The following is a 25897-nucleotide window of genomic DNA, read 5'->3' as shown; positions in this document are numbered from 1 at the left end:
TCAATGAGGGTGAGTATTAAAGTACACATGTTTCAGGTTCAGTTATATTATACTATTCTAAATATATTGCTATAGAAAGGACAGAAATTAAATTGAGGTTCTGGAACTGTTGGTGGGATTAGGGATTGAACTCAGACTGATATTGCAATAAGGCTTCTCCTGCTTCTTCATTTTTAACCATTTTTTGAAAGAAAGTACTTTTATAAGAGAAACTAGGTAGGTCCTTTATATTTGCCTTCTCTAAATTAAAGATTTCTGTAAAAATCTCTATCAAAAAAATGAAATCTACCATTCTAACTGTGTTATCAGGAAGTATATAATTTTAAAGTTTCACTTTTTTTGTTTTCTTGCTCTTACTTGTGTTAGCTTTTCCTGTACTTGAGTTTCAAACTAGCTGTAAACTGCAAATTGAATCAGTACCTTTACACATTAAAAGCTAGGTAAAAGGGGCACTCAAATTTGAACAGGACCTCTCGATCTGCAGTTGAATGCTCTACCACTGAGCTTTAACGCCAATTGCATACAAGATTTTAAAAACATTCACATTGCAGTCAGAATGTTTAGGTGTTTGTACTGTATATCTTGTCCTACAGGATAAACAATCAATCTGTATATTTATGGTGATGCTTTGGAGTTATTAATCTGGGCTTGAATGCAGAGTTCACATAGGTGTAAGCTGTGAGCATGCTCAAAAAGAAACTTTGATCATCTAAAGCTCCACTTTGGTCAGTTATAGTGACATCAGGACATATTGTGACTTTATATTTTGGAGGCCAAACAGAACTAAGAAAATACAAATTCTTAGCAACAAACCTATATAAATTATTTCAAAAAGTAGCTGTCAACAGTATTTTATTGCTAATAAAATAGGACATTTTGATTTTTGGGTTTGTGGGCTCAGGTGTTCAAAATTAATGTTTGATGCAAAAACTCGAATGGCCTAGTTGCAAAATCAGTCTGAGATCAACCCCCAATTACAACAACAGTTCCAGAATACTGCAATGTAATTGCCTAATAATTCCTTATTTAATTATCAAAGAGGGTGAGCATTGAAGTACACATGTTTCATGTTCAGTTATATTATACTATTCTAAATATATTACTATAGAAAGGACAGAAATTAAATTGAGGTTCTGGAACTGTTGGTGGGATTAGGGATTGAACTCAGACTGATATTGCAATAAGGCTTCTCCTACTTCTTCATCTTTAACCATTTGGGAAAGAAAGTACTTTTTTAAGAGAAACTAGGTAGGTCCTTTATATTTACCTTCTATAAATTAAAGATTTCTGTAAAAATCTCTGTCAAAAAAATAAAATCTACCACTCTAACTGTGCTATCTGGAAGTATATAATGTTAAAGTGTCACTTTTTTTGTTTTCTTGCTCTTACTTGTGTTAGCTTTTCCTGTACTTGAGTTTCAAACTAGCTGTAAACTGCAAATTGATTCAGTACCTTTACACATTAAAAGCTAGGTCAAAGGGGAACACGGATTTATACCAGGGACCTCTCGATCTGCATTCGAATGCTCTGCCACTGAGCTATACTCCGAATTGCATGCAAGATTTTAAAAACATTCACATTGCAGTCAGAATGTATAGGTGTTTGTACTATATATCTTGTCCTACAGGATAAACAATGAATCTGTATATTTATGGTGATGCTTTGGAGTTATTAATCTGTGCTTGAAAGCAGAGTTCATATAGGTGTAAGCTGTGAGCATGCTCAAAAAGAAACGTTGATTATCTAAAGCTCCATTTTGGTCAGTCATAGTGAATTGGGACATATTGTGACTGTATATTTTGGGAGGCCAAACAGGACTAAGAAAATACAAATTCTTAGCAACAAACCTATATAAATTATTTCAAAAAGTAGCTGACAACAGTATATTATTGCTAATAAAATAGGACATTTTGATTTTTGGGCTTGAGCGCTCAGGTGTTCAAAATTAATGTTTGATGCATAATCTCGAATGGCCTAGTTGCAAAATCAGTCTGAGATCAACCCCCAATAACAAAAACAGTTCCAGAATACTGCAATGTAATTGCTTAATAATTCCTTATTTAATTATCAAAGAGGGTGAGTATTAAAGTACACATGTTTCATGTTCAGTTATTTTATACTATTCTAAATATATTACTATAGAAAGGACATAAATTAAATTGAGGTTCTGGAACTGTTGGTGGGATTAGGGATTGAACTCAGACTGATATTGCAGTAAGGCTTCTCCTACTTCTTAATTTTAAACCATTTCGGAAAGAAAATACTTTTTTTAAGAGAAAATAGGTAGGTCCTTTATATTTGCCTTCTATATATTATAGATTTCTGTAAAAATCTCTATCAAAAAAATGAAATCTACCACTCTAACTGTGCTATCTGGAACTATATAATGTTAAAGTGTCACTTTTTTGTTTTCTTGCTCTTACTTGTGTTAGCGTTTCCTGTACTTGAGTTTCAAACTAGCTGTAAACTGCAAATTGATTCAGTACCTTTACACATTAAAAGTTAGGTAAAGGGGGCACCCAGATTTGAACCAGGTACCTCTCGATCTGCACTCGGATGCTCTACCACTGAGATATACCCCCATTTGCATACAAGATTTTAAAAACATTCACATTGCAGTCAGAATGTATAGGTGTTTGTACTATATATCTTGTCCTACAGGATATACTATGAATCTGTATATTTATGGTGATGCTTTGAAGTTAATAATCTGGGCTTGAATGCAGAGTTCACATAGGTGTAAGCTGTGAGCATGCTCAAAAAGAAACTTTGATCATCTAAAGCTCCACTTTGGTCAGTTATTGTGAGATCGGGACATATTGTGACTTCATATTTTGGGAGGCCAAACAAAACTAAGAAAATACAAATTCTTAGCAACAAACCTATATAAATTATTCCAAAAAGTAGCTGACAACAGTATTATAATTCTAATAAAATAGGACATTTTGATTTTTGGGCTTGTGGGCTCAGGTGTTCTAAATTAATGTATGATCCATAAACTCGTATGGCCTAGTTGCAAAATCAGTGTGAGATCAACCCCCAATTACAACAACAGTTCCAGAATACTGCAATGTAATTGCTTAATATTTCCTTATTTAATTATCAAAGAGGGTGAGTATTAAAGTACACATGTTTCATGTTCAGTTATATTATACTATTCTAAATATATTACTATAGAAAGGACAGAAATTAAATTGAGGTTCTGGAACTGTTGGTGGGATTAGGGATTGAACTCAGACTGTTATTGTAATAAGGCTTCTCCTACTTCTTCAGTTTAACCATTTGGGAAAGAAAGTACTTTTTTAAGAGAAACTAGGTAGGTCCTTTATATTTGCCTTCTATAAATTATAGATTTCTGTAAAAATCTCTATCAAAAAAATGAAATCTGCCACTCTAACTGTGCTATCAGGAAGTTTATAATGTTAAATTATCACTATTTAAGTGATGTTTTTCCTTATTTAATTATCAATGAGGGTGAGTATTAAAGTACACATGTTTCATGTTCAGTTATATTATACTATTCTAAATATATTGCTATAGAAAGGACATAAATTAAATTGAGGTTCTGGAACTGTTGGTGGGATTAGGGATTGAACTCAGACTGATATTGCAATAAGGCTTCTCCTACTTCTTCATTTTTAACCATTTTTTGAAAGAAAGTACTTTTATAAGAGAAACTAGGTAGGTCCTTTATATTTGCCTTCTCTAAAATATAAATTTCTGTAAAAATCTCTATCAAAAAAATGAAATTTACCACTCTAACTGTGTTATCAGGAAGTATATAATGTTAAAGTTTCACTTTTTTTGTTTTCTTGCTCTTACTTGTGTTAGCTTTTCCTGTACTTGAGTTTCAAACTAGCTGTAAACTGCAAATTGAATCAGTACCTTTACACATTAAAAGCTAGGTAAAAGGGGCACTCAAATTTGAACAGGACCTCTCGATCTGCAGTTGAATGCTCTACCACTGAGCTTTAACGCCAATTGCATACAAGATTTTAAAAACATTCACAATGCAGTCAGAATGTTTAGGTGTTTGTACTATATATCTTGTCCTACAGGATAAACAATCAATCTGTATATTTATGGTGATGCTTTGGAGTTATTAATCTGGGCTTGAATGCAGAGTTCACATAGGTGTAAGCTGTGAGCATGATCAAAAAGAAACTTTGATCATCTAAAGCTCCACTTTGGTCAGTTATAGTGACATCAGGACATATTGTGACTTTATATTTTGGAGGCCAAACAGAACTAAGAAAATACAAATTCTTAGCAACAAACCTATATAAGTTATTTCAAAAAGTAGCTGTCAACAGTATTTTATTGCTAATAAAATAGGACATTTTGATTTTTGGGTTTGTGGGCTCAGGTGTTCAAAATTAATGTTTGATGCCTAAACTCGAATGGCCTAGTTGCAAAATCAGTCTGAGATCAACCCCCAATTACAACAACAGTTCCAGAATACTGCAATGTAATTGCCTAATAATTCCTTATTTAATTATCAAAGAGGGTGAGTATAAAAGTACATATGTTTCATGTTCAGTTATATTATACTATTCTAAATATATTACTATACAATGGACAGAAATTAAATTGAGGTTCTGGAACTGTTGGTGGGATTAGGGATTGAACTCAGACTGATTTTGCAATAAGGCTTCTCCTACTTCTTCATCTTTAACCATTTGGGAAAGAAAGTACTTTTTTAAGAGAATCTAGGCAGGTCCTTTATATTTACCTTCTATAAATTATAGATTTCTGTAAAAATCTCTGTCAAAAAAATGAAATCTACCACTCTAACTGTGCTATCTGGAAGTATATAATGTTAAAGTGTCACTTATTTTGTTTTCTTGCTCTTACTTGTGTTAGCTTTTCCTTTACTTGAGTTTCAAACTAGCTGTAAACTGCAAATTGATTCAGTACCTTTACACATTAAAAGCTAGGTAAAGGGGGCACCTGATTTGAACCAGGGACCTCTCGATCTGCAGTCGAATGCTCTGCCACTGAGCTCTAACCCCAATTGCATACAAGATTTTAAAAACATTCACACTGCAGTCAGAATGTATAGGTGTTTGTACTATATATGTTGTCTTATAGGATAAAAAATGAATATGTATATTTATGGTGATGCTTTGGAGTTATTAATCTGGGCTTCATTGCAGAGTTCACAAAGGTGTAAGCTGTGAGTATGCTCAAAAAGAAACTTTGATCATCTAAACCTCCACTTTGGTCAGTTATAGTGACATCAGGACATATTGTGACTTTATATTTTGGAGGCCAAACAGAACTAAGAAAATACAAATTCTTAGCAACAAACCTATATAAGTTATTTCAAAAAGTAGCTGTCAACAGTATTTTATTGCTAATAAAATAGGACATTTTGATTTTTGGGTTTGTGGGCTCAGGTGTTCAAAATTAATGTTTGATGCATAAACTCGAATGGCCTAGTTGCAAAATCAGTCTGAGATCAACCCCCAATTACAACAACAGTTCCAGAATACTGCAATGTAATTGCCTAATAATTCCTTATTTAATTATCAAAGAGGGTGAGTATTAAAGTACACATGTTTCATGTTCAGTTATATTATACTATTCTAAATATATTACGATAGAAAGGGCAGAAATTAAATTGAGGTTCTGGAACTGTTGGTGGGATTAGGGATTGAACTCAGACTGATATTGCAATAAGGCTTCTCCTACTTCTTCAGTTTAACCATTTGGGAAAGAAATTACTTTTTTAAGAGAAACTAGGTAGGTCCTTTATATTTGCCTTCTATAAATTATAGATTTCTGTAAAAATCTCTATCAAAAAAATGAAATCTGCCACTCTAACTGTGCTATCAGGAAGTTTATAATGTTAAAGTATCACTATTTAAGTGATGCTTTTCCTTATTTAATTATCGAGGGTGAGTATTAAAGTACACATGTTTCATGTTCAGTTATATTATACTATTCTAAATATATTACAATAGAAAGGACAGAAATTAAATCGAGGTTCTGGAACTGTTGGTGGGATTAGGGATTGAACTCAGACTGATATTGCAATAAGGCTTCTCCTACTTCTTCAGTTTAACCATTTGGGAAAGAAAGTACTTTTTTAAGAGAAACTAGGTAGGTCCTTTATATTTGCCTTCTATAAATTATAGATTTCTGTAAAAATATCTATATAAAAAAAGAAATCTACCACTCTAACTGTGCTATCTGGAAGTATATAATGTTAAAGTGTCACTTTTTTTGTTTTCTTGCTCTTACTTGTGTTAGCTTTTCCTCTACTTGAGTTTCAAACTAGCTATAAACTGCAAATTGAATCAGTACCTTTACACTTTAAAATTTTGGTAAAAGGGGCACCCGGATTTGAACCAGGGACCTCTCGATCTGCAGTCGAATGCTCTACCACTGAGTTATACCCCCAATTGCGTACAAGATTTTAAAAACATTCACATTGCAGTCTGAAAGTATAGGTGTTTGTACTATATATGTTGTCTTATAGGATAAATAATTAATATATATATTTATGGTGATGCTTTGGAGTTATTAATCTGGGCTTGATTGCAGAGTTCACATAGGTGTAAGCTGTGAGCATGCTCAAAAGGGAACTTTGATCATCTAAAGCTCCAATTTGGTCAGTTATAGTGACATCAGGACATATTGTGACTTTATATTTTGGGAGACCAAACAGAACTAAGAAAATACAAATTCTTAGTAACAAACCTATATAAATTATTTCAAAAAGTAGCTGACAACAGTATATTATTGCTAATAAAATAGGACATTTTGATTTTTGGGCTTGTGGGCTCAGATGTTCAAAATTAAGGTTTGATGCAAAAATTTGAATGGCCTAGTTGCAAAATCAGTCTGAGATCAACCCCCAATTACAACAACAGTTCCAGAATACTGCAATGTAATTGCTTAATAATTCCTTATTTAATTATCAAAGAGGGTGAGTATTAAAGTACACATGTTTCATGTTCAGTTATATTATACTATTCTAAATATATTACTATAGAAAGGACAGAAATTAAATTGAGGTTCTGGAACTGTTGGTGGGATTAGGGATTGATCTCAGACTGTTATTGTAATAAGGCTTCTCCTACTTCTTCAGTTTAACCATTTGGGAAAGAAAGTACTTTTTTAAGAGAAACTAGGTAGGTCCTTTATATTTGCCTTCTATAAATTATAGATTTCTGTAAAAATCTCTATCAAAAAAATGAAATCTGCCACTCTAACTGTGCTATCAGGAAGTTTATAATGTTAAAGTATCACTATTTAAGTGATGTTTTTCCTTATTTAATTATCAATGAGGGTGAGTATTAAAGTACACATGTTTCATGTTCAGTTATATTATACTATTCTAAATATATTACTATATAAAGGACAGAAAATAAATTGAGGTTCTGGAACTGTTGGTGGGATTAGGGATTGAACTCAGACTGCTATTGTAATAAGGCTTCTACTACTTCTTCAGTTTAACCATTTGGGAAAGAAAGTACTTTTTTAAGAGAAACTAGGTTGGTCCTTTATATTTGCCTTCTATAAATTATAGATTTCTGTAAAAATCTCTATCAAAAAAATGAAATCTGCCACTCTAACTGTGCTATCAGGAAGTTTATAATGTTAAAGTATCACTATTTAAGTGATGTTTTTCCTTATTTAATTATCAATGAGGGTGAGTATTAAAGTACACATGTTTCATGTTCAGTTATATTATACTATTCTAAATATATTACTATAGAAAGGACAGAAATTAAATCAAGGTTCTGGAACTGTTGGTGGGATTAGGGATTGAACTCAGACTGTTATTGTAATAAGGCTTCTCCTACTTCTTCAGTTTAACCATTTGGGAAAGAAAGTACTTTTTTAAGAGAAACTAGGTAGGTCCTTTATATTTGCCTTCTATAATTTATAGATTTCTGTAAAAATCTCTATCAAAAAAATGAAATCTGCCACTCTAACTGTGCTATCAGGAAGTTTATAATGTTAAAGTAGCACTATTTAAGTGATGTTTTTCCTTATTTAATTATCAATGAGGGTGAGTATTAAAGTACACATGTTTCATGTTCAGTTATATTATACTATTCTAAATATATTACTATAGAAAGGACAGAAATTAAATCAAGGTTCTGGAACTGTTGGTGGGATTAGGGATTGAACTCAGACTGATATATTGCAATAAGGCTTCTCCTACTTCTTCATTTTTAACCATTTTTTGAAAGAAAGTACTTTTATAAGAGAAACTAGGTAGGTCCTTTATATTTGCCTTCTCTAAATTATAGATTTCTGTAAAAATTTCTATAAAAAAAATGAAATTTACCACTCTAACTGTGTTATCAGGAAGTATATAATGTTAAAGTTTCACTTTTTTTGTTTTCTTGCTCTTACTTGTGTTAGCTTTTCCTGTACTTAAGTTTCAAACTAGCTATAAACTGCAAATTGAATCAGTACCTTTACACTTTAAAATTTTGGTAAAGGGTGCACCCGGATTTGAACCAGGGACCTCTCGATCTGCAGTCGAATGCTCTACGACTGAGCTATACCCCCAATTGCATACAAGATTTTAAAAACATTCACATTGCAGTCTGAAAGTATAGGTGTTTGTACTATATATGTTGTCTTATAGGATAAAAAATTAATATGTATATTTATGGTGATGCTTTGGAGTTATTAATCTGGGCTTGATTGCAGAGTTCACATAGGTGTAAGCTGTGAGCATGCTCAAAAGGGAACTTTGATCATCTAAAGCTCCAATTTGGTCAGTTATAGTGACATCAGGACATATTGTGACTTTATATTTTGGGAGACCAAACAGAACTAAGAAAATACAAATTCTTAGTAACAAACCTATATAAATTACTTAAAAAAGTAGCTGACAACAGTATATTATTGCTAATAAAATAGGACATTTTGATTTTTGGGCTTGTGGGCTCAGATGTTCAAAATTAATGTTTGATGCATAAATTCGAATTGCCTAGTTGCAAAATCAGTCTGAGATCAACCCCCAATTACAACAACAGTTCCAGAATACTGCAATGTAATTGCTTAATAATTCCTTATTTAATTATCAAAGAGGGTGAGTATTAAAGTACACATGTTTCATGTTCAGTTATATTATACTATTCTAAATATATTACTATAGAAAGGACAGAAATTAAATTGAGGTTCTGGAACTGTTGGTGGGATTAGGGTTTGAACTCAGACTGTTATTGTAATAAGGCTTCTCCTACTTCTTCAGTTTAACCATTTGGGAAAGAAAGTACTTTTTTAAGAGAAAATAGGTAGGTCCTTTATATTTGCCTTCTATAAATTATAGATTTCTGTAAAAATCTCTATCAAAAAAATGAAATCTGCCACTCTAACTGTGCTATCAGGAAGTTTATAATGTTAAAGTATCACTATTTAAGTGATGTTTTTCCTTATTTAATTATCAATGAGGGTGAGTATTAAAGTACACATGTTTCATGTTCAGTTATATTATACTATTCTAAATATATTACTATAGAAAGGACAGAAATTAAATCAAGGTTCTGGAACTGTTGGTGGGATTAGGGATTGAACTCAGACTGATATTGCAATAAGGCTTCTCCTACTTCTTCATTTTTAACCATTTTTTGAAAGAAAGTACTTTTAAAAGAGAAACTAGGTAGGTCCTTTATATTTGCCTTCTCTAAATTATAGATTTCTGTAAAAATTTCTATAAAAAAAATGAAATTTACCACTCTAACTGTGTTATCAGGAAGTATATAATGTTAAAGTTTCACTTTTTTTGTTTTCTTGCTCTTACTTGTGTTAGCTTTTCCTGTACTTGAGTTTCAAACTAGCTATAAACTGCAAATTGAATCAGTACCTTTACACTTTAAAATTTTGGTAAAAGGGGCACCCGGATTTGAACCAGGGACCTCTCGATCTGCAGTCAAATGCTCTACCACTGAGTTATACCCCCAATTGCATACAAGATTTTAAAAACATTCACATTGCAGTCTGAAAGTATAGGTGTTTGTACTATATATGTTGTCTTATAGGATAAATAATTAATATGTATATTTATGGTGATGCTTTGGAGTTATTAATCTGGGCTTGATTGCAGAGTTCACATAGGTGTAAGCTGTGAGCATGCTCAAAAGGGAACTTTGATCATCTAAAGCTCCAATTTGGTCAGTTATAGTGACATCAGGACATATTGTGACTTTATATTTTGGGAGACCAAACAGAACTAAGAAAATACAAATTCTTAGTAACAAACCTATATAAATTATTTCAAAAAGTAGCTGACAACAGTATATTATTGCTAATAAAATAGGACATTTTGATTTTTGGGCTTGTGGGCTCAGATGTTCAAAATTAAGGTTTGATGCAAAAATTTGAATGGCGTAGTTGCAAAATCAGTCTGAGATCAACCCCCAATTACAACAACAGTTCCAGAATACTGCAATGTAATTGCTTAATAATTCCTTATTTAATTATCAAAGAGGGTGAGTATTAAAGTACACATGTTTCATGTTCAGTTATATTATACTATTCTAAATATATTACTATAGAAAGGACAGAAATTAAATTGAGGTTCTGGAACTGTTGGTGGGATTAGGGATTGAACTCAAACTGTTATTGTAATAAGGCTTCTCCTACTTCTTCAGTTTAACCATTTGGGAAAGAAAGTACTGTTTTAAGAGAAACTAGGTAGGTCCTTTATATTTGCGTTCTATAAATTATAGATTTCTGTAAAAATCTCTATCAAAAAAATGAAATCTGCCACTCTGACTGTGCTATCACGAAGTTTATAATGTTAAAGTATCACTATTTAAGTGATGTTTTTCCTTATTTAATTATCAATGAGGGTGAGTATTAAAGTACACATGTTTCATGTTCAGTTATATTATACTATTCTAAATATATTACTATAGAAAGGACAGAAATTAAATCAAGGTTCTGGAACTGTTGGTGGGATTAGGGATTGAACTCAGACTGATATTGCAATAAGGCTTCTCCTACTTCTTCATTTTTAACCATTTTTTGAAAGAAAGTACTTTTAAAAGAGAAACTAGGTAGGTCCTTTATATTTGCCTTCTCTAAATTATAGATTTCTGTAAAAATTTCTATAAAAAAAATGAAATTTACCACTCTAACTGTGTTATCAGGAAGTATATAATGTTAAATTTTCACTTTTTTTGTTTTCTTGCTCTTACTTGTGTTAGCTTTTCCTGTACTTGAGTTTCAAACTAGCTATAAACTGCAAATTGAATCAGTACCTTTACACTTTAAAATTTTGGTAAAGGGGGCACCCAGATTTGAACCAGGGACCTCTCGATCTGCAGTCGAATGCTCTACCACCGAGCTATACCCCCAATTGCATACAAGATTTTAAAAACATTCACATTGCAGTCTGAAAGTATAGGTGTTTGTACTATATATGTTGTCTTATAGGATAAAAAATTAATATGTATATTTATGGTGATGCTTTGAAGTTATTAATCTGGGCTTGATTGCAGAGTTCACATAGGTGTAAGCTGTGAGCATGCTCAAAAGGGAACTTTGATCATCTAAAGCTCCAATTTGGTCAGTTATAGTGACATCATGACATATTGTGACTTTATATTTTGGGAGACCAAACAGAACTAAGAAAATACAAATTCTTAGTAACAAACCTATATAAATTATTTCAAAAAGTAGCTGACAACAGTATATTATTGCTAATAAAATAGGACATTTTGATTTTTGGGCTTGTGGGCTCAGATGTTCAAAATTAAGGTTTGATGCAAAAATTTGAATGGCCTAGTTGCAAAATCAGTCTGAGATCAACCCCCAATTACAACAACAGTTCCAGAATACTGCAATGTAATTGCTTAATAATTCCTTATTTAATTATCAAAGAGGGTGAGTATTAAAGTACACATGTTTCATGTTCAGTTATATTATACTATTCTAAATATATTACTATAGAAAGGACAGAAATTAAATTGAGGTTCTGGAACTGTTGGTGGGATTAGGGATTGATCTCAGACTGTTATTGTAATAAGGCTTCTCCTACTTCTTCAGTTTAACCAATTGGGAAAGAAAGTACTTTTTTAAGAGAAACTAGGTAGGTCCTTTATATTTGCCTTCTATAAATTATAGATTTCTGTAAAAATCTCTATAAAAAAAATGAAATCTGCCACTCTAACTGTGCTATCAGGAAGTTTATAATGTTAAAGTATCACTATTTAAGTGATGTTTTTCCTTATTTAATTATCAATGAGGGTGAGTATTAAAGTACACATGTTTCATGTTCAGTTATATTATACTATTCTAAATATATTACGATAGAAAGGACAGAAAATAAATTGAGGTTCTGGAACTGTTGGTGGGATTAGGGATTGAACTCAGACTGCTATTGTAATAAGGCTTCTCCTACTTCTTCAGTTTAACCATTTGGGAAAGAAAGTACTTTTTTAAGAGAAACTAGGTTGGTCCTTTATATTTGCCTTCTATAAATTATAGATTTCTGTAAAAATCTCTATCAAAAAAATGAAATCTGCCACTCTAACTGTGCTATCAGGAAGTTTATAATGTTAAAGTATCACTATTTAAGTGATGTTTTTCCTTATTTAATTATCAATGAGGGTGAGTATTAAAGTACACATGTTTCATGTTCAGTTATATTATACTATTCTAAATATATTACTATAGAAAGGACAGAAATTAAATCAAGGTTCTGGAACTGTTGGTGGGATTAGGGATTGAACTCAGACTGTTATTGTAATAAGGCTTCTCCTACTTCTTCAGTTTAACCATTTGGGAAAGAAAGTACTTTTTTAAGAGAAACTAGGTAGGTCCTTTATATTTGCCTTCTATAATTTATAGATTTCTGTAAAAATCTCTATCAAAAAAATGAAATCTGCCACTCTAACTGTGCTATCAGGAAGTTTATAATGTTAAAGTAGCACTATTTAAGTGATGTTTTTCCTTATTTAATTATCAATGAGGGTGAGTATTAAAGTACACATGTTTCATGTACAGTTATATTATACTATTCTAAATATATTACTATAGAAAGGACAGAAATTAAATCAAGGTTCTGGAACTGTTGGTGGGATTAGGGATTGAACTCAGACTGATATTGCAATAAGGCTTCTCCTACTTCTTCATTTTTAACCATTTTTTGAAAGAAAGTACTTTTATAAGAGAAACTAGGTAGGTCCTTTATATTTGCCTTCTCTAAATTATAGATTTCTGTAAAAATTTCTATAAAAAAAATGAAATTTACCACTCTAACTGTGTTATCAGGAAGTATATAATGTTAAAGTTTCACTTTTTTTGTTTTCTTGCTCTTACTTGTGTTAGCTTTTCCTGTACTTAAGTTTCAAACTAGCTATAAACTGCAAATTGAATCAGTACCTTTACACTTTAAAATTTTGGTAAAGGGTGCACCCGGATTTGAACCAGGGACCTCTCGATCTGCAGTCGAATGCTCTACGACTGAGCTATACCCCCAATTGCAAACAAGTTTTTAAAAACATTCACATTGCAGTCTGAAAGTATAGGTGTTTGTACTATATATGTTGTCTTATAGGATAAAAAATTAATATGTATATTTATGGTGATGCTTTGGAGTTATTAATCTGGGCTTGATTGCAGAGTTCACATAGGTGTAAGCTGTGAGCATGCTCAAAAGGGAACTTTGATCATCTAAAGCTCCAATTTGGTCAGTTATAGTGACATCAGGACATATTGTGACTTTATATTTTGGGAGACCAAACAGAACTAAGAAAATACAAATTCTTAGTAACAAACCTATATAAATTACTTAAAAAAGTAGCTGACAACAGTATATTATTGCTAATAAAATAGGACATTTTGATTTTTGGGCTTGTGGGCTCAGATGTTCAAAATTAATGTTTGATGCATAAATTCGAATTGCCTAGTTGCAAAATCAGTCTGAGATCAACCCCCAATTACAACAACAGTTCCAGAATACTGCAATGTAATTGCTTAATAATTCCTTATTTAATTATCAAAGAGGGTGAGTATTAAAGTACACATGTTTCATGTTCAGTTATATTATACTATTCTAAATATATTACTATAGAAAGGACAGAAATTAAATTGAGGTTCTGGAACTGTTGGTGGGATTAGGGTTTGAACTCAGACTGTTATTGTAATAAGGCTTCTCCTACTTCTTCAGTTTAACCATTTGGGAAAGAAAGTACTTTTTTAAGAGAAACTAGGTAGGTCCTTTATATTTGCCTTCTATAAATTATAGATTTCTGTAAAAATCTCTATCAAAAAAATGAAATCTGCCACTCTAACTGTGCTATCAGGAAGTTTATAATGTTAAAGTATCACTATTTAAGTGATGTTTTTCCTTATTTAATTATCAATGAGGGTGAGTATTAAAGTACACATGTTTCATGTTCAGTTATATTATACTATTCTAAATATATTACTATAGAAAGGACAGAAATTAAATCAAGGTTCTGGAACTGTTGGTGGGATTAGGGATTGAACTCAGACTGATATTGCAATAAGGCTTCTCCTACTTCTTCATTTTTAACCATTTTTTGAAAGAAAGTACTTTTAAAAGAGAAACTAGGTAGGTCCTTTATATTTGCCTTCTCTAAATTATAGATTTCTGTAAAAATTTCTATAAAAAAAATGAAATTTACCACTCTAACTGTGTTATCAGGAAGTATATAATGTTAAAGTTTCACTTTTTTTGTTTTCTTGCTCTTACTTGTGTTAGCTTTTCCTGTACTTGAGTTTCAAACTAGCTATAAACTGCAAATTGAATCAGTACCTTTACACTTTAAAATTTTGGTAAAAGGGGCACCCGGATTTGAACCAGGGACCTCTCGAACTGCAGTCAAATGCTCTACCACTGAGTTATACCCCCAATTGCATTCAAGATTTTAAAAACATTCACATTGCAGTCTGAAAGTATAGGTGTTTGTACTATATATGTTGTCTTATAGGATAAATAATTAATATGTATATTTATGGTGATGCTTTGGAGTTATTAATCTGGGCTTGATTGCAGAGTTCACATAGGTGTAAGCTGTGAGCATGCTCAAAAGGGAACTTTGATCATCTAAAGCTCCAATTTGGTCAGTTATAGTGACATCAGGACATATTGTGACTTTATATTTTGGGAGACCAAACAGAACTAAGAAAATACAAATTCTTAGTAACAAACCTATATAAATTATTTCAAAAAGTAGCTGACAACAGTATATTATTGCTAATAAAATAGGACATTTTGATTTTTGGGCTTGTGGGCTCAGATGTTCAAAATTAAGGTTTGATGCAAAAATTTGAATGGCGTAGTTGCAAAATCAGTCTGAGATCAACCCCCAATTACAACAACAGTTCCAGAATACTGCAATGTAATTGCTTAATAATTCCTTATTTAATTATCAAAGAGGGTGAGTGTTAAAGTACACATGTTTCATGTTCAGTTATATTATACTATTCTAAATATATTACTATAGAAAGGACAGAAATTAAATTGAGGTTCTGGAACTGTTGGTGGGATTAGGGATTGAACTCAAACTGTTATTGTAATAAGGCTTCTCCTACTTCTTCAGTTTAACCATTTGGGAAAGAAAGTACTTTTTTAAGAGAAACTAGGTAGGTCCTTTATATTTGCCTTCTATAAATTATAGATTTCTGTAAAAATCTCTATCAAAAAAATGAAATCTGCCACTCTGACTGTGCTATCACGAAGTTTATAATGTTAAAGTATCACTATTTAAGTGATGTTTTTCCTTATTTAATTATCAATGAGGGTGAGTATTAAAGTACACATGTTTCATGTTCAGTTATATTATACTATTCTAAATATATTACTATAGAAAGGACAGAAATTAAATCAAGGTTCTGGAACTGTTGGTGGGATTAGGGATTGAACTCAGACTGATATTGCAATAAGGCTTCTCCTACTTCTTCATTTTTAACCATTTTTTGAAAGAAAGTACTTTTAAAAGAGAAACTAGGTAGGTCCTTTTTATTTGCCTTCTCTAAATTATAGATTTCTGTAAAAATTTCTATAAAAAAAATGAAATTTACCACTCTAACTGTGTTATCAGGAAGTATATAATGTTAAATTTTCACTTTTTTTGTTTTCTTGCTCTTACTTGTGTTAGCTTTTCCTGTACTTGAGTTTCAAACTAGCTATAAACTGCAAATTGAATCAGTACCTTTACACTTTAAAATTTTGGTAAAGGGGGCACCCAGATTTGAACCAGGGACCTCTCGATCTGCAGTCGAATGCTCTACCACCGAGCTATACCCCCAATTGCATACAAGATTTTAAAAACATTCACATTGCAGTCTGAAAGTATAGGTGTTTGTACTATATATGTTGTCTTATAGGATAAAAAATTAATATGTATATTTATGGTGATGCTTTGAAGTTATTAATCTGGGCTTGATTGCAGAGTTCACATAGGTGTAAGCTGTGAGCATGCTCAAAAGGGAACTTTGATCATCTAAAGCTCCAATTTGGTCAGTTATAGTGACATCATGACATATTGTGACTTTATATTTTGGGAGACCAAACAGAACTAAGAAAATACAAATTCTTAGTAACAAACCTATATAAATTATTTCAAAAAGTAGCTGACAACAGTATATTATTGCTAATAAAATAGGACATTTTGATTTTTGGGCTTGTGGGCTCAGATGTTCAAAATTAATGTTTGATGCATAAATTCGAATGGCCTAGTTGCAAAATCAGTCTGAGATCAACCCCCAATTACAACAACAGATCCAGAATACTGCAATGTAATTGCTTAATAATTCCTTATTTAATTATCAAAGAGGGTGAGTATTAAAGTACACATGTTTCATGTTCAGTTATATTATACTATTCTAAATATATTACTATAGAAAGGACAGAAATTAAATTGAGGTTCTGGAACTGTTGGTGGGATTAGGGATTGAACTCAGACTGCTATTGTAATAAGGCTTCTCCTACTTCTTCAGTTTAACCATTTGGGAAAGAAAGTACTTTTTTAAGAGAAACTAGGTAGGTCCTTTATATTTGCCTTCTATAAATTATAGATTTCTGTAAAAATCTCTATCAAAAAAATGAAATCTGCCACTCTAACTGTGCTATCAGGAAGTTTATAATGTTAAAGTATCACTATTTAAGTGATGTTTTTCCTTATTTAATTATCAATGAGGGTGAGTATTAAAGTACACATGTTTCATGTTCAGTTATATTATACTATTCTAAATATATTACTATAGAAAGGACAGAAAATAAATTGAGGTTCTGGAACTGTTGGTGGGATTAGGGATTGAACTCAGACTGCTATTGTAATAAGGCTTCTCCTACTTCTTCAGTTTAACCATTTGGGAAAGAAAGTACTTTTTTAAGAGAAACTAGGTTGGTCCTTTATATTTGCCTTCTATAAATTATAGATTTCTGTAAAAATCTCTATCAAAAAAATGAAATCTGCCACTCTAACTGTGCTATCAGGAAGTTTATAATGTTAAAGTATCACTATTTAAGTGATGTTTTTCCTTATTTAATTATCAATGAGGGTGAGTATTAAAGTACACATGTTTCATGTTCAGTTATATTATACTATTCTAAATATATTACTATAGAAAGGACAGAAATTAAATCAAGGTTCTGGAACTGTTGGTGGGATTAGGGATTGAACTCAGACTGTTATTGTATTAAGGCTTCTCCTACTTCTTCAGTTTAACCATTTGGGAAAGAAAGTACTTTTTTAAGAGAAACTAGGTAGGTCCTTTATATTTGCCTTCTATAATTTATAGATTTCTGTAAAAATCTCTATCAAAAAAATAAAATCTGCCACTCTAACTGTGCTATCAGGAAGTTTATAATGTTAAAGTAGCACTATTTAAGTGATGTTTTTCCTTATTTAATTATCAATGAGGGTGAGTATTAAAGTACACATGTTTCATGTTCAGTTATATTATACTATTCTAAATATATTACTATAGAAAGGACAGAAATTAAATCAAGCTTCTGGAACTGTTGGTGGGATTAGGGATTGAACTCAGACTGATATTGCAATAAGGCTTCTCCTACTTCTTCATTTTTAACCATTTTTTGAAAGAAAGTACTTTTATAAGAGAAACTAGGTAGGTCCTTTATATTTGCCTTCTCTAAATTATAGATTTCTGTAAAAATTTCTATAAAAAAAATGAAATTTACCACTCTAACTGTGTTATCAGGAAGTATATAATGTTAAAGTTTCACTTTTTTTGTTTTCTTGCTCTTACTTGTGTTAGCTTTTCCTGTACTTAAGTTTCAAACTAGCTATAAACTGCAAATTGAATCAGTACCTTTACACTTTAAAATTTTGGTAAAGGGTGCACCCGGATTTGAACCAGGGACCTCTCGATCTGCAGTCGAATGCTCTACGACTGAGCTATACCCCCAATTGCATACAAGATTTTAAAAACATTCACATTGCAGTCTGAAAGTATAGCTGTTTGTACTATATATGTTGTCTTATAGGATAAAAAATTAATATGTATATTTATGGTGATGCTTTGGAGTTATTAATCTGGGCTTGATTGCAGAGTTCACATAGGTGTAAGCTGTGAGCATGCTCAAAAGGGAACTTTGATCATCTAAAGCTCCAATTTGGTCAGTTATAGTGACATCAGGACATATTGTGACTTTATATTTTGGGAGACCAAACAGAACTAAGAAAATACAAATTCTTAGTAACAAACCTATATAAATTACTTAAAAAAGTAGCTGACAACAGTATATTATTGCTAATAAAATAGGACATTTTGATTTTTGGGCTTGTGGGCTCAGATGTTCAAAATTAATGTTTGATGCATAAATTCGAATTGCCTAGTTGCAAAATCAGTCTGAGATCAACCCCCAATTACAACAACAGTTCCAGAATACTGCAATGTAATTGCTTAATAATTCCTTATTTAATTATCAAAGAGGGTGAGTATTAAAGTACACATGTTTCATGTTCAGTTATATTATACTATTCTAAATATATTACTATAGAAAGGACAGAAATTAAATTGAGGTTCTGGAACTGTTGGTGGGATTAGGGTTTGAACTCAGACTGTTATTGTAATAAGGCTTCTCCTACTTCTTCAGTTTAACCATTTGGGAAAGAAAGTACTTTTTTAAGAGAAACTAGGTAGGTCCTTTATATTTGCCTTCTATAAATTATAGATTTCTGTAAAAATCTCTATCAAAAAAATGAAATCTGCCACTCTAACTGTGCTATCAGGAAGTTTATAATGTTAAAGTATCACTATTTAAGTGATGTTTTTCCTTATTTAATTATCAATGAGGGTGAGTATTAAAGTACACATGTTTCATGTTCAGTTATATTATACTATTCTAAATATATTACTATAGAAAGGACAGAAATTAAATCAAGGTTCTGGAACTGTTGGTGGGATTAGGGATTGAACTCAGACTGATATTGCAATAAGGCTTCTCCTACTTCTTCATTTTTAACCATTTTTTGAAAGAAAGTACTTTTAAAAGAGAAACTAGGTAGGTCCTTTATATTTGCCTTCTCTAAATTATAGATTTCTGTAAAAATTTCTATAAAAAAAATGAAATTTACCACTCTAACTGTGTTATCAGGAAGTATATAATGTTAAATTTTCACTTTTTTTGTTTTCTTGCTCTTACTTGTGTTAGCTTTTCCTGTACTTGAGTTTCAAACTAGCTATAAACTGCAAATTGAATCAGTACCTTTACACTTTAAAATTTTGGTAAAGGGGGCACCCAGATTTGAACCAGGGACCTCTCGATCTGCAGTCGAATGCTCTACCACCGAGCTATACCCCCAATTGCATACAAGATTTTAAAAACATTCACATTGCAGTCTGAAAGTATAGGTGTTTGTACTATATATGTTGTCTTATAGGATAAAAAATTAATATGTATATTTATGGTGATGCTTTGGAGTTATTAATCTGGGCTTGATTGCAGAGTTCACATAGGTGTAAGCTGTGAGCATGCTCAAAAGGGAACTTTGATCATCTAAAGCTCCAATTTGGTCAGTTATAGTGACATCATGACATATTGTGACTTTATATTTTGGGAGACCAAACAGAACTAAGAAAATACAAATTCTTAGTAACAAACCTATATAAATTATTTCAAAAAGTAGCTGACAACAGTATATTATTGCTAATAAAATAGGACATTTTGATTTTTGGGCTTGTGGGCTCAGATGTTCAAAATTAATGTTTGATGCATAAATTCGAATGGCCTAGTTGCAAAATCAGTCTGAGATCAACCCCCAATTACAACAACAGTTCCAGAATACTGCAATGTAATTGCTTAATAATTCCTTATTTAATTATCAAAGAGGGTGAGTATTAAAGTACACATGTTTCATGTTCAGTTATATTATACTATTCTAAATATATTACTATAGAAAGGACAGAAATTAAATTGAGGTTCTGGAACTGTTGGTGGGATTAGGGATTGAACTCAGACTGCTATTGTAATAAGGCTTCTCCTACTTCTTCAGTTTAACCATTTGGGAAAGAAAGTACTTTTTTAAGAGAAACTAGGTAGGTCCTTTATATTTGCCTTCTATAAATTATAGATTTCTGTAAAAATCTCTATCAAAAAAAAGAAATCTGCCACTCTAACTGTGCTATCAGGAAGTTTATAATGTTAAAGTATCACTATTTAAGTGATGTTTTTCCTTATTTAATTATCAATGAGGGTGAGTATTAAAGTACACATGTTTCATGTTCAGTTATATTATACTATTCTAAATATATTACTATAGAAAGGACAGAAATTAAATCAAGGTTCTGGAACTGTTGGTGGGATTAGGGATTGAACTCAGACTGATATTGCAATAAGGCTTCTCCTACTTCTTCATTTTTAACCATTTTTTGAAAGAATGTACTTTTAAAAGAGAAACTAGGTAGGTCCTTTATATTTGCCTTCTCTAAATTATAGATTTCTGTAAAAATTTCTATAAAAAAAATGAAATTTACCACTCTAACTGTGTTATCAGGAAGTATATAATGTTAAAGTTTCACTTTTTTTGTTTTCTTGCTCTTACTTGTGTTAGCTTTTCCTGTACTTGAGTTTCAAACTAGCTATAAACTGCAAATTGAATCAGTACCTTTACACTTTAAAATTTTGGTAAAAGGGGCACCCGGATTTGAACCAGGGACCTCTCGATCTGCAGTCAAATGCTCTACCACTGAGTTATACCCCCAATTGCATACAAGATTTTAAAAACATTCACATTGCAGTCTGAAAGTATAGGTGTTTGTACTATATATGTTGTCTTATAGGATAAATAATTAATATGTATATTGATGGTGATGCTTTGGAGTTATTAATCTGGGCTTGATTGCAGAGTTCACATAGGTGTAAGCTGTGAGCATGCTCAAAAGGGAACTTTGATCATCTAAAGCTCCAATTTGGTCAGTTATAGTGACATCAGGACATATTGTGACTTTATATTTTGGGAGACCAAACAGAACTAAGAAAATACAAATTCTTAGTAACAAACCTATATAAATTATTTCAAAAAGTAGCTGACAACAGTATATTATTGCTAATAAAATAGGACATTTTGATTTTTGGGCTTGTGGGCTCAGATGTTCAAAATTAAGGTTTGATGCAAAAATTTGAATGGCGTAGTTGCAAAATCAGTCTGAGATCAACCCCCAATTACAACAACAGTTCCAGAATACTGCAATGTAATTGCTTAATAATTCCTTATTTAATTATCAAAGAGGGTGAGTATTAAAGTACACATGTTTCATGTTCAGTTATATTATACTATTCTAAATATATTACTATAGAAAGGACAGAAATTAAATTGAGGTTCTGGAACTGTTGGTGGGATTAGGGATTGAACTCAAACTGTTATTGTAATAAGGCTTCTCCTACTTCTTCAGTTTAACCATTTGGGAAAGAAAGTACTTTTTTAAGAGAAACTAGGTAGGTCCTTTATATTTGCGTTCTATAAATTATAGATTTCTGTAAAAATCTCTATCAAAAAAATGAAATCTGCCACTCTGACTGTGCTATCACGAAGTTTATAATGTTAAAGTATCACTATTTAAGTGATGTTTTTCCTTATTTAATTATCAATGAGGGTGAGTATTAAAGTACACATGATTCATGTTCAGTTATATTATACTATTCTAAATATATTACTATAGAAAGGACAGAAATTAAATCAAGGTTCTGGAACTGTTGGTGGGATTAGGGATTGAATTCAGACTGATATTGCAATAAGGCTTCTCCTACTTCTTCATTTTTAACCATTTTTTGAAAGAAAGTACTTTTAAAAGAGAAACTAGGTAGGTCCTTTATATTTGCCTTCTCTAAATTATAGATTTCTGTAAAAATTTCTATAAAAAAAATGAAATTTACCACTCTAACTGTGTTATCAGGAAGTATATAATGTAAAATTTTCACTTTTTTTGTTTTCTTGCTCTTACTTGTGTTAGCTTTTCCTGTACTTGAGTTTCAAACTAGCTATAAACTGCAAATTGAATCAGTACCTTTACACTTTAAAATTTTGGTAAAGGGGGCACCCAGATTTGAACCAGGGACCTCTCGATCTGCAGTCGAATGCTCTACCACCGAGCTATACCCCCAATTGCATACAAGATTTTAAAAACATTCACATTGCAGTCTGAAAGTATAGGTGTTTGTACTATATATGTTGTCTTATAGGATAAAAAATTAATATGTATATTTATGGTGATGCTTTGAAGTTATTAATCTGGGCTTGATTGCAGAGTTCACATAGGTGTAAGCTGTGAGCATGCTCAAAAGGGAACTTTGATCATCTAAAGCTCCAATTTGGTCAGTTATAGTGACATCATGACATATTGTGACTTTATATTTTGGGAGACCAAACAGAACTAAGAAAATACAAATTCTTAGTAACAAACCTATATAAATTATTTCAAAAAGTAGCTGACAACAGTATATTATTGCTAATAAAATAGGACATTTTGATTTTTGGGCTTGTGGGCTCAGATGTTCAAAATTAAGGTTTGATGCAAAAATTTGAATGGCCTAGTTGCAAAATCAGTCTGAGATCAACCCCCAATTACAACAACAGTTCCAGAATACTGCAATGTAATTGCTTAATAATTCCTTATTTAATTATCAAAGAGGGTGAGTATTAAAGTACACATGTTTCATGTTCAGTTATATTATACTATTCTAAATATATTACTATAGAAAGGACAGAAATTAAATTGAGGTTCTGGAACTGTTGGTGGGATTAGGGATTGATCTCAGACTGTTATTGTAATAAGGCTTCTCCTACTTCTTCAGTTTAACCATTTGGGAAAGAAAGTACTTTTTTAAGAGAAACTAGGTAGGTCCTTTATATTTGCCTTCTATAAATTATAGATTTCTGTAAAAATCTCTATCAAAAAAATGAAATCTGCCACTCTAACTGTGCTATCAGGAAGTTTATAATGTTAAAGTATCACTATTTAAGTGATGTTTTTCCTTATTTAATTATCAATGAGGGTGAGTATTAAAGTACACATGTTTCATGTTCAGTTATATTATACTATTCTAAATATATTACTATAGAAAGGACAGAAAATAAATTGAGGTTCTGGAACTGTTGGTGGGATTAGGGATTGAACTCAGACTGCTATTGTAATAAGGCTTCTCCTACTTCTTCAGTTTAACCATTTGGGAAAGAAAGTACTTTTTTAAGAGAAACTAGGTTGGTCCTTTATATTTGCCTTCTATAAATTATAGATTTCTGTAAAAATCTCTATCAAAAAAATGAAATCTGCCACTCTAACTGTGCTATCAGGAAGTTTATAATGTTAAAGTATCACTATTTAAGTGATGTTTTTCCTTATTTAATTATCAATGAGGGTGAGTATTAAAGTACACATGTTTCATGTTCAGTTATATTATACTATTCTAAATATATTACTATAGAAAGGACAGAAATTAAATCAAGGTTCTGGAACTGTTGGTGGGATTAGGGATTGAACTCAGACTGTTATTGTAATAAGGCTTCTCCTACTTCTTCAGTTTAACCATTTGGGAAAGAAAGTACTTTTTTAAGAGAAACTAGGTAGGTCCTTTATATTTGCCTACTCTAATTTATAGATTTCTGTAAAAATCTCTATCAAAAAAATGAAATCTGCCACTCTAACTGTGCTATCAGGAAGTTTATAATGTTAAAGTAGCACTATTTAAGTGATGTTTTTCCTTATTTAATTATCAATGAGGGTGAGTATTAAAGTACACATGTTTCATGTTCAGTTATATTATACTATTCTAAATATATTACTATAGAAAGGACAGAAATTAAATCAAGGTTCTGGAACTGTTGGTGGGATTAGGGATTGAACTCAGACTGATATATTGCAATAAGGCTTCTCCTACTTCTTCATTTTTAACCATTTTTTGAAAGAAAGTACTTTTATAAGAGAAACTAGGTAGGTCCTTTATATTTGCCTTCTCTAAATTATAGATTTCTGTAAAAATTTCTATAAAAAAAATGAAATTTACCACTCTAACTGTGTTATCAGGAAGTATATAATGTTAAAGTTTCACTTTTTTTGTTTTCTTGCTCTTACTTGTGTTAGCTTTTCCTGTACTTAAGTTTCAAACTAGCTATAAACTGCAAATTGAATCAGTACCTTTACACTTAAAATTTTGGTAAAGGGTGCACCCGGATTTGAACCAGGGACCTCTCGATCTGCAGTCGAATGCTCTACGACTGAGCTATACCCCCAATTGCATACAAGATTTTAAAAACATTCACATTGCAGTCTGAAAGTATAGGTGTTTGTACTATATATGTTGTCTTATAGGATAAAAAATTAATATGTATATTTATGGTGATGCTTTGGAGTTATTAATCTGGGCTTGATTGCAGAGTTCACATAGGTGTAAGCTGTGAGCATGCTCAAAAGGGAACTTTGATCATCTAAAGCTCCAATTTGGTCAGTTATAGTGACATCAGGACATATTGTGACTTTATATTTTGGGAGACCAAACAGAACTAAGAAAATACAAATTCTTAGTAACAAACCTATATAAATTACTTAAAAAAGTAGCTGACAACAGTATATTATTGCTAATAAAATAGGACATTTTGATTTTTGGGCTTGTGGGCTCAGATGTTCAAAATTAATGTTTGATGCATAAATTTGAATTGCCTAGTTGCAAAATCAGTCTGAGATCAACCCCCAATTCCAACAACAGTTCCAGAATACTGCAATGTAATTGCTTAATAATTCCTTATTTAATTATCAAAGAGGGTGAGTATTAAAGTACACATGTTTCATGTTCAGTTATATTATACTATTCTAAATATATTACTATAGAAAGGACAGAAATTAAATTGAGGTTCTGGAACTGTTGGTGGGATTAGGGTTTGAACTCAGACTGTTATTGTAATAAGGCTTCTCCTACTTCTTCAGTTTAACCATTTGGGAAAGAAAGTACTTTTTTAAGAGAAACTAGGTAGGTCCTTTATATTTGCCTTCTATAAATTATAGATTTCTGTAAAAATCTCTATCAAAAAAATGAAATCTGCCACTCTAACTGTGCTATCAGGAAGTTTATAATGTTAAAGTATCACTATTTAAGTGATGTTTTTCCTTATTTAATTATCAATGAGGGTGAGTATTAAAGTACACATGTTTCATGTTCAGTTATATTATACTATTCTAAATATATTACTATAGCAAGGACAGAAATTAAATCAAGGTTCTGGAACTGTTGGTGGGATTAGGGATTGAACTCAGACTGATATTGCAATAAGGCTTCTCCTACTTCTTCATTTTTAACCATTTTTTGAAAGAAAGTACTTTTAAAAGAGAAACTAGGTAGGTCCTTTATATTTGCCTTCTCTAAATTATAGATTTCTGTAAAAATTTCTATAAAAAAAATGAAATTTACCACTCTAACTGTGTTATCAGGAAG

At 31.4% G+C, this 25897-nt stretch overlaps 12 non-coding genes across 12 annotated transcripts; all 12 read right to left on the bottom strand.

The window, feature by feature from the left end:
• Nucleotides 1-6333: 6333 nt before the first annotated feature.
• On the bottom strand, nucleotides 6334-6405 carry TRNAC-GCA (transfer RNA cysteine (anticodon GCA)). The gene has a single exon. It is a non-coding gene; the product is annotated as a tRNA-Cys (tRNA).
• A 2055-nt stretch (nucleotides 6406-8460) lies between these two features.
• TRNAC-GCA (transfer RNA cysteine (anticodon GCA)) lies at nucleotides 8461-8532 on the bottom strand. Its single transcript has one exon. It is a non-coding gene; the product is annotated as a tRNA-Cys (tRNA).
• A 1327-nt stretch (nucleotides 8533-9859) lies between these two features.
• On the bottom strand, nucleotides 9860-9931 carry TRNAC-GCA (transfer RNA cysteine (anticodon GCA)). Its single transcript has one exon. It is a non-coding gene; the product is annotated as a tRNA-Cys (tRNA).
• A 1327-nt stretch (nucleotides 9932-11258) lies between these two features.
• TRNAC-GCA (transfer RNA cysteine (anticodon GCA)) lies at nucleotides 11259-11330 on the bottom strand. The gene has a single exon. It is a non-coding gene; the product is annotated as a tRNA-Cys (tRNA).
• A 2053-nt stretch (nucleotides 11331-13383) lies between these two features.
• TRNAC-GCA (transfer RNA cysteine (anticodon GCA)) lies at nucleotides 13384-13455 on the bottom strand. Its single transcript has one exon. It is a non-coding gene; the product is annotated as a tRNA-Cys (tRNA).
• Nucleotides 13456-14782: 1327 nt separating this feature from the next.
• TRNAC-GCA (transfer RNA cysteine (anticodon GCA)) lies at nucleotides 14783-14854 on the bottom strand. The gene has a single exon. It is a non-coding gene; the product is annotated as a tRNA-Cys (tRNA).
• A 1327-nt stretch (nucleotides 14855-16181) lies between these two features.
• Nucleotides 16182-16253, bottom strand: TRNAC-GCA (transfer RNA cysteine (anticodon GCA)). Its single transcript has one exon. It is a non-coding gene; the product is annotated as a tRNA-Cys (tRNA).
• A 2053-nt stretch (nucleotides 16254-18306) lies between these two features.
• Nucleotides 18307-18378, bottom strand: TRNAC-GCA (transfer RNA cysteine (anticodon GCA)). The gene has a single exon. It is a non-coding gene; the product is annotated as a tRNA-Cys (tRNA).
• Nucleotides 18379-19705: 1327 nt separating this feature from the next.
• On the bottom strand, nucleotides 19706-19777 carry TRNAC-GCA (transfer RNA cysteine (anticodon GCA)). The gene has a single exon. It is a non-coding gene; the product is annotated as a tRNA-Cys (tRNA).
• Nucleotides 19778-21104: 1327 nt separating this feature from the next.
• TRNAC-GCA (transfer RNA cysteine (anticodon GCA)) lies at nucleotides 21105-21176 on the bottom strand. The gene has a single exon. It is a non-coding gene; the product is annotated as a tRNA-Cys (tRNA).
• Nucleotides 21177-22503: 1327 nt separating this feature from the next.
• On the bottom strand, nucleotides 22504-22575 carry TRNAC-GCA (transfer RNA cysteine (anticodon GCA)). Its single transcript has one exon. It is a non-coding gene; the product is annotated as a tRNA-Cys (tRNA).
• A 2054-nt stretch (nucleotides 22576-24629) lies between these two features.
• TRNAC-GCA (transfer RNA cysteine (anticodon GCA)) lies at nucleotides 24630-24701 on the bottom strand. Its single transcript has one exon. It is a non-coding gene; the product is annotated as a tRNA-Cys (tRNA).
• Nucleotides 24702-25897: the final 1196 nt, after the last annotated feature.

This window comes from Taudactylus pleione, unplaced genomic scaffold (genome assembly GCF_031769625.1).
Source record: "Taudactylus pleione unplaced genomic scaffold, aTauple2 ptg000021l, whole genome shotgun sequence".
In the NCBI taxonomy this organism is placed as follows: Eukaryota; Metazoa; Chordata; class Amphibia; order Anura; family Myobatrachidae; genus Taudactylus; species Taudactylus pleione.
Note: the sequence above shows the minus strand (reverse complement) of the source record. Positions and strands in the feature narration are given on the sequence as shown.